This window comes from Malurus melanocephalus, unplaced genomic scaffold, assembly GCF_030028575.1.
Source record: "Malurus melanocephalus ecotype Western Australia unplaced genomic scaffold, MMel_1.1 scaffold_801, whole genome shotgun sequence".
Lineage (NCBI taxonomy): Eukaryota > Metazoa > Chordata > Aves > Passeriformes > Maluridae > Malurus > Malurus melanocephalus.
Window position 1 is genome coordinate 183,675 of NW_026624033.1, and position 7,705 is coordinate 191,379.

Below are 7,705 nucleotides of genomic sequence, written 5' to 3' on the forward strand. Positions count from 1 at the left end.
CCATCCATCCATCCATCCCTCCCTCCATGATGGGAACTGAGGACCTTCTTCCTTGCCAGCTCCTTCCGGATCCAAGATTAAAGCCAAGGGATGATTATAGCTGCTTGGTTTGGGATGCAGAAAGTCAAGCCCCGATGGAGAGGTACCGAGGGAGGAATATCCTGCACAGGCCCAAGCTCCGTGGTCCCTGAGGATGCTCCATGCAGCCTGGAACGAGGATGCACCCGAGATCCTCTGCTGCCCCACCCCAWCCCTTTCACCCTCAGAGCATCACTGTCCTCATCTCGCTCTCCTGGAGCAGCCAAGGTGGGAAGCAGCCACCCAAAAAAGAGCTCAGGAGCGCAGCTGGAAAATCCCACGGGATACACGGCACGTTCTCCCAGAGGACGCCGTTCCCAGCACAGCGGGGCCGTGGGACGGGGCTGGTGGGAGCTGCTGCAGCCGCTCCCGCCGTGCGAGCGGAGGTGCCAGCAGACAGCCCGGCTCGGTGGCAGCGTCCCGGCGAGATGCAGCCTCCGGGGACGAGCCCAGCCCTGYGCAGACAGTCTGGCGCCGCTCCCGGCTTGGATGCGGCCGCCGCTGCCTCCGCTCACGATGCCCGACAGCGGAGCTGGGCCGCCGGTGCTTGGACATGTGTTAAACTCGCTTGAAAGCAGGAGAAGGGGAGGGGAGAGARGAGAGAAACTTAAAACCAGCGGCTCGGTGCTTGGCAGCAATTAGGGAAGTAAACAGAACGTGCACCGCGGTGTCTCACACAGCCGTGGAGCGCAAATCCAAACAGATAATTACCGGGCGGCACGGAGAGGCTGCGGCTGCGGCACCGCGCCCGCGGCCAGAGCCGCTTGGCACACTGGCTGCCCCCAGGGAGAGGGCAGGTGGTGGCAGAGGGGCACCCGGGGCCTCGCGAGCCCGAGGGGACGGTCACAGGAGGAGACAGATGCTGACAAGTCGCCAGACTCACATGCGGCCCGCAGGAGGTTTTGGCAATGGATCCAACGAGCTCAGACCTCAGCTGGTCCCCGGGGGCCGAGCTCGGGGGGCTGGGTGGGTTCAGTAGCTTTCCCAGTCCTGCCTTGGGAAGCTGAGCCAGGTCCCCCCTGCCCAGGGCACTCAGGCAGCCCGTCTGGAGCACAGAAACTCCAAACCTTGAGCRAGCTGGAAAGTCACTTCAAATAGAAAAGCCAGAGATTCAAGTGTCCGGGCRCAGGAGGATCCAGGCAGCAGTGGGGAGAGGCCGGGCAGGCATTTCTCTCTGGGGAAATGAGCAGGCAAGGATCTGGGGGTTCCTACCACCCCCAGGGCAGAACTGTGCTTGGGGACAGACCCCAGTATGGAGAAGGTGGGCTGGAGGCACAGGCTGGGGAGGTGAATGGTTCTGATGGCCGCTGTCTCTGGCACCAAGGAGCAGTGCTGGGATCTGCCCTCCTGTGCCACAGGAACGCCCCAGCCTGCAGCCAGGCAGCCCCGCAGCTCCTGCAGGCCAGGGCTGAGGCCACATTGCCCTGATGTCCAAAGTGCAGCTCCCACATTCCCTGGAGGTCACAGCTGCTGAGGACAAGGACACCCTGGGCACGTCCTGTGCTTCTCCGGGCCCTCCCAACCCAGAGACAGAGCATGGACAGGCAAACACAAAGCTGTCTGCCTTGGAGCTGCCAGCACAGACCCTCTCCGTTGTTCCAGCAGCTCCATGAGCACCTCCATCTGCTTTCTGACCACTCCAAAAGCAGCAGGAGAGCAGAGATTTGGCCTTTTGCCTTCTCCACGTTGTCTCACTGGTTGCAGATTGCATGACTGGGCCCAGCACATCATCATCATCATCATCATCAGGGTTGTTCAGCACTCGGTACAACCATCCTTGCTCTGGTATCCTACAGGAAGGGCCCAGATTTGCAGTCCCCATCTGTACCAGCCCCCCTCTTCTCTCTCATGGGGAAGCATCTCCCAGAAGTGCAGTGCCAGCTCCCAATCCCGTGGGAGAAAACTTGACAAAAGGAAAGGTCAAAGTCCTTCAGTCTCCCGAAGCCACTCCAGGGTGCACATTTCACAGGATACGTCACTGCCAGAGAAGTCACTCCATTCAGGAGGGGTTTGTCACCCACAGCGAGTGATGATGCAGTGGTAGGGGGTGGATTTGACGCAGGAGAGAGAAGAAAGCTGGGGTCTGAGAGCCTGTCACCACAAACATTGCACAGACAATGAGGGTGCTGGGATGAACAGCACAGAAACTGCCGGGAAAAAAGAGCTTGTCCAGCCTGCTGGAGAGTTTTCCATCTCCACGTGGTAGTGCAGAGGGATGAGGGCCTTAAKAGACGGGCAGGGCCATCAGTCATCCTGTTAGTGCCTCCCTGCGTGGCCTTGGCTGGGAGATCCCGGCTCCTGGATCAGACAGGCATCCTGCTATGGGGTGAGCGCTGGGATATGGGGGCTTGGAGCCTACCGAGGGCTACGTGTCAGCCGGATGGGGGCCCACGGCACACCCCGACTGGCCGCCGTGAGAGCCCCCCGGCCCCCGGCCCTGCTGGGGTCAGCACCGCGGCCAGCGGCCGGGACGGTCAGCACCGCGGCCAGCAGCTCCGGTCAGCACCGCGGACAGCGGCACCCCGCAAGGACACCCGCACTCGGGTCCCTGCGAGCACCCGGCTCTGCCCCGCCGGCTCCCTGCGAGCATCCACCTCTCCCCCATCGGGTCCTTGTAAGGAAGCCTGCAGAACCCCGCCGGCTCCCTGAGAGGATCAGCTGCTGCCACGCCAGGTCCCTGTGAAATCCAGATTTGCTCCAACAGATCCTTGTGAGAGATCCCACTGCCACCCAGSAGGCTCCTGTGAAGAGCTGCTACTGCCCCACCAGACCCTTGCGAGGATCCTTTCTTGCCCCACAGGCTCCCCGTGAGAGCCCCGCCAGCTCCCCCCAGCCCGCCGCGAAGCCTTGTTATTGCCCTGCCAGGACCCAAGGCTGCTGCGAAAGGATTTCCATGCAGCCGCCGCTCCGGCGGCAGAGCTGTGCGGCAGCGAGCAGCCATCGCTCACGGCTGCCTGCACACACACACACACACACACAGACACACACGCCCGGAGCCGGTGTACAAACGCACACACGGGCTCGCACAGCCCCTGTCAGCCCGGGCGGAGGGAGGATGCCCCGGCTGGCACACGCCGCTCTGCTCCGCTCACACAGCGCTCACACTCGCACACGCACAGCCGGAGCCGGCGCGGGCACGCGCGCCCGGGGTTGCATCAGCTGAATTCATTAGCCCGTCTATTTTTACTAATGCAGCAAATCAAGTTGCTCTACAGGCGGGGAAAACACACCCGACACGGAGTGCTGTGGCGGAGCACGCAGCCGAGGCTTTTGTCCAGCGCTCCTGAGGGGCTGAGCTCCCTGCGGCTCCCTCGGCCCTGCGCGATGGCCCCAGCCAGGCAGGCGCTKTCCCGGGGGTGCTGAACCTGCCGCCCCGAGCACATGGCAGTGATAAAGACATCCCGCTGCAGAGCTCCCCGGTGAGCAGCTGCCTCCTGCTCCCATCCCACCGGGTCAGAACTCTGCCCGGGCTGTGAGTGGTGGCTGTGTGACCATCCCTTGGAGGGCTTGGATCACCCCAGYAATGCAGAGGGGCCACTAAAGACCCTGGAGATGGAGGAGCAGTGGCTGTGTTTGSCTAGGGAGATGCTGTTCCTGCATGGGTGTGCACAGGTGGGTTTGTGCTCCCAGGCTCGGCACTCACACAGGTGAGCTGGGACAGAGGCTCAGAGCACGGCTCCAAACTCAGGCCTGCCTTCTGGCTGCACAATCCAGGAATTCACGGTGGGGAAGGGTCTTCCCTCTCCACCGGGCCCTGAGACCTGGTGCTTGTGTGACGGGAGCTGGGAAACTTCCTCCTGGCACTGCCCCGAGAGCTCCTGGGGAGACCAAAGGGCTGAAAGCGGCTTCCCCACCCTCTTGTTGGCTCCCAGCGACGCCAAAGAGCTCATCCCACCTCGCAGTGGCCAAAGAGACCCAGGAGGGGCTCGGGAAATGCCTGGTTTGGGTGCCACTGCTGGGGGCTGCTGCTCTCGGTGCTGGGTGGGCTGGTGAATKCATCGCTGGGTCTCGCAGCTCATGGACAGGCAGCAGAGCTGCCATGACAGGGACCCCCAGCACGGCTCTCTGCCACGACCCACAGCCTTCCCCAAGGTTAGGGTCAAGCTTTGCAGGGTCAGCCCCATGCCCAGGGAATGGGAAAAGCTGCCTGAGGTGCCAGAGCCAAGCTGTGCTCAGGTAACCACCACTKCAGGCTTTGCTGAGAGAGCAGCTCCTGTCCAGGGGCACTGGGAGATGCAGCTCCTGTCCACCCCAGCCCTCAACCACAACCCCCTTATAGGGGGAGGCAGAACTCCAGCTCCCAGCCTGGCCAAGCAAAACTTCCTCACAACAGCGTTCCCTCTGACCACCAAGCCACTCCGGCATCAGCTTTCACCTTCCCTGCTAAACCCTCAGTCTCCCAGAGATGGCAAATTCTGACCTCTCTTCTCACCCCAGTCAGCCCCTTGTCCCCTTGGGAGGACCCCCCCACCCAAAAGGAGCACAGGATGGACAGATCAAGGCAGAGGTGTGTCCCCAGTCCTGTCCCCTCCAGCCTCCTCTGGGAATCCTGATTCTCCCACCATGGCAGGATGCTCATGCTTCAGCCAAGCTTCTCCCTGCTCCCCACTGACCAGGGCAAGGAGAAGAGGGAGCAGCTCCTCATGTGCCGAATCTTGCCCAGCCTGGCCTCCCCTCTCTACAAGCCCAGCCAGAGCCCAGTGACAGCTCCCAGCGTGTCACAGCCCTCCCTCTGCCCCACCTGGGCCCAGGAAGGGGTGAAATGCTGGATCCCATGAGGAGCCAGGAGAGCTGTCTCCAAGTGTGCTCCCTCAGGTGCTGCTGGGATTTGAGCCTCCCCAAACCCCTTCATCCCTCCAGGCACGGTGACAGCCACAAAAACACTGCTGCCCCTTGGCCCCTGGGCTCCGGGGTCCAGCTGAGAGCCAGGGTCAAGCAGGGACCATTGGCATGAGACTGGTGGGACACCAGGACAGGCAGTGTCCAGGCATGAGCACTGAGAGGATCCTTGACGCGGTGGGCTGTGGGTGCTAAATGCCAACAGCGGCTCCAAAAACCATCAGATGCCTCCTGGAAGCACTGGCACCATCCTGATCCAGCTCCCAGCTCAGCCCCGTGGCCTTCTGCTTCCCCTGTCCAGGGGCTGGGCACAAATCACCTCTCCAGCAGGGAAAAACCCTGGAGAAACGGCTTCTGCCGAACTACCCCCTGCCCAAACCCTCTGCTCTTGAGCCCGAGCTCCTCCCATGAGCCAGCAGCCCCGGAGCACCCAGCACACGTGGCTGGTCCCCGTGGCAGGTGGGCAGAGGCTGGCAGGGGGTGGGATGCTGCCAAAGGAGCTCTGCTCGCCCACGCACCCAATCCTGCTCCCTCCCACACCATCAGCACCCACTCGCCTCCCAAATTCCCTTTGCACCCTCTGCTCGTTCTGCACAGCTGGGGCACTGCTGGGGAGCAGTTTGAGGCTGGAGATGGGGGAACAGCTACAGGCAGGGCGATGTGGCTTTGCCATGGAGCTGCCAGAGCCTGAGCCAGGCACAGCTGAAACCTGMAGAGCAGAGGGGCAGAGCCAGCCTCCCAACTCCGAGAGCTCCCACTCCAGCTGTTCCTCTGTCTGGAGCGTGGCCACATCTCCRTGGGACAATCAACACGGTGCTGACCCCACCAGAGGAGACAAGGAACCCTTTACCCACTCACACCTTTCCCTGGCCCAAGTGAGGGTCACTCCTTCCCCAGGAGCAGGGTTTGGGGTGRCATGAGGGTTCCAGTGCCACGGATGCTTGTCCTGCTGCTCCCCACTGCCATGGAGCTGCTGGCACGGGGAGGGGAGCAGGCAAAGGGATCGATGTGGGGGAAGCCAGCTCGGGGAAAAATAGATATCTAGCTCATTAAAAATGGATGCTTGAGCGAGTTCTCCCCACTCCAAAGCCACCTCCCTCCCTCTTCCTGGTAGCCGGAGTGAAATCAGCACTCAGCTTCCAGAGGAGGGAAGATGCCAGCACGGCATGGCGCTCGCTGTGCCCGCTGCTCCCAGCCCGCYGTGTGCTGAGCCTCTTGGACTGCTGGGGAGGCGGCTGAGAGCCCCTAGAGCCCGGACACAGGGTGGGCACGGAGCAGGAGCTCTGCCAGGAGCACCACTGCTGCAGGGACTGCTGTGCTTTGGCCTTGGCTGCCCAGGCATGGCCACGTCCCAGCGGCACCGGCCGATGCCCGGGAAGCAGAGCCACCTCAGCCAGTGCCCCATGGCACCCCCTGACCCCCACACGGCCAAGGTCTCGGGGGTCTCTGTCCCGTTGCTGCCAGAACCCCGTGCCTCACATTCCCCCCATCCATGCTCAGCCCCAGCCATTCCATGGGTCCAGCCTGCCTGGTCCCCAACCACACACACCGATCCCTCTGCCGAACCCCAGCCCCTGCCCCACCAAAACAAACTCCTTGTTCCCATCCCGAACTGATGGCAGATCCCTGGCCCCACACTGGGTTCTGCAGGACCCCTCTGTGAGGCTCAGCCCCCTCAGCCCCATCCCAGCCAAGGCTTTCCTCTTCTTCCATCTCCTGGGCTCCAGAATGGGGGAGGCTGCCCCCGTCCCCCCATCCCTTGGCTGGTGTCACCCTGCATCTGCAGAAAGATACGCCGAGGTTTTGGGGTGTTTGGATGTTTGGGTGCAGCCTCGTGGGTGCCAACGATGACACCAGGGAGGACAAGAGGAATTTTGGAGGCTGGCAGCAGAGGTGGAAGGGGGCAAACACCAACCCCACACCGGGGTGACCCTGCCCTTACAGCGATGTCCCCTTACAGCCCCATCCCGAAGCAGCCTCGCATCCCCCGGGATCCACCTGATCSCCCTTCTCGCTGCCGTTACCCACCCGGTGCTGCCCGGCCATGCTGGGGGGGGATATAACACATCGCCTCACCCCCAGCATCCCCCCTCCCCAAACCAGGGGGGCGGAGGGGGCAGCATCACCGGGGCGGGGGAGGGTCACGCCGACCACCATCCTCTGCTGAGCCACCGGGAGGCGGGGGCGGAGCGGGGGCCACCGGACCGGGAGCCCCGGTGCCGGGCCGGCTCCGCCGCCGTTATATAACGCGGCTCCATGATGCGGGATGCGGCTCGGGGTTGTTGCGGTGCCGGTGGCGGTGTCGGTACCGGTACCGGTACCAGKAGCGGTAGAACAGGCACCGGTACCGGCACCGACCCCGGCATTGGCACCGACCCCGGCACCGGCTTTGTGTTGTAAAGGGTTTCCCGAGCGGCTCTTACCTCCAGCCCTGTCTCCCGAAGCTCATGCCATGCCTTGTGCCYGTCTTCTCTCGGTTGCAGGAAAAAATCCCACCAGGAAGAAAACGCCGAATAATCCCCCCAAAAATCCCCGTTGGCAAAGGGGCCGGATCCCGCCCGGCCCCCGCCCCAACCCCGCGAAACAACAGGAAAAATAAGCGGGGAGTGGAGGGGGGGAATGGGGCCGGATCCGGATCCGGGGGGATGGAGAAGGGGGGTCCCTCCTGCCAGCCAGCCTAGGGAGCTGGGAGCACACGCACACGCGCGTTTGCACACACGCACACGCGTGTCAGCAGCGGAGGCTGTTAAAGGGACACGGTCACCGGCAGCGATAATGGAGCGCGACG

At 63.0% G+C, this 7,705-nt stretch overlaps 1 protein-coding gene across 1 annotated transcript in view; it reads right to left on the reverse strand.

Moving 5' to 3' along the window:
- The window catches only part of FBXL16 (F-box and leucine rich repeat protein 16), a 13,448-nt gene extending 5,993 nt beyond the window's left edge, over nucleotides 1-7,455 (reverse strand). The window contains exon 1 of the mRNA XM_057385246.1: nucleotides 7,341-7,455. The gene's annotated coding sequence lies outside the window, so the exon portion shown is untranslated. The remainder of the gene's footprint in view (nucleotides 1-7,340) is intronic.
- Between the last annotated feature and the right edge of the window lie 250 nt (nucleotides 7,456-7,705).